This window comes from Sinocyclocheilus rhinocerous, unplaced genomic scaffold (assembly GCF_001515625.1).
Source record: "Sinocyclocheilus rhinocerous isolate Xijiao unplaced genomic scaffold, SAMN03320098_v1.1 scaffold1007, whole genome shotgun sequence".
In the NCBI taxonomy this organism is placed as follows: domain Eukaryota; kingdom Metazoa; phylum Chordata; class Actinopteri; order Cypriniformes; family Cyprinidae; genus Sinocyclocheilus; species Sinocyclocheilus rhinocerous.
The window spans coordinates 795-1,137 of NW_015631056.1; positions in this window are offsets into that span (position 1 = coordinate 795).

Here is a 343-nt window from a genome sequence, read left to right on the forward strand (position 1 = left end):
GCCCATAATAACAATTACAATGTTTCCTATCAAATCAACATCAAATGCAAAATGCAAATGATGCACAATATATAACACAATAACTGCTGTAATAGAATCGCTGTTTGGACATTTATTGGGAGTTTTTTTTTTTCATCCAGTTTGTTTTCAGTTCTGATTTAGGTTAGTTTTTTTTCAAGAAAACCGTCTCAGGTTACGCATGTAACCATGGTTCCCTGAGGGAACGAGACACTGCGTCGAAACGCTACGGGAACGCCTTCAGCGTGACCACGCTCTGAATCACGTGTGTAATCAGTCCAATGGATGGGCGAGCCGTCACGGGCGGGGTGATGTAGCGACCAGG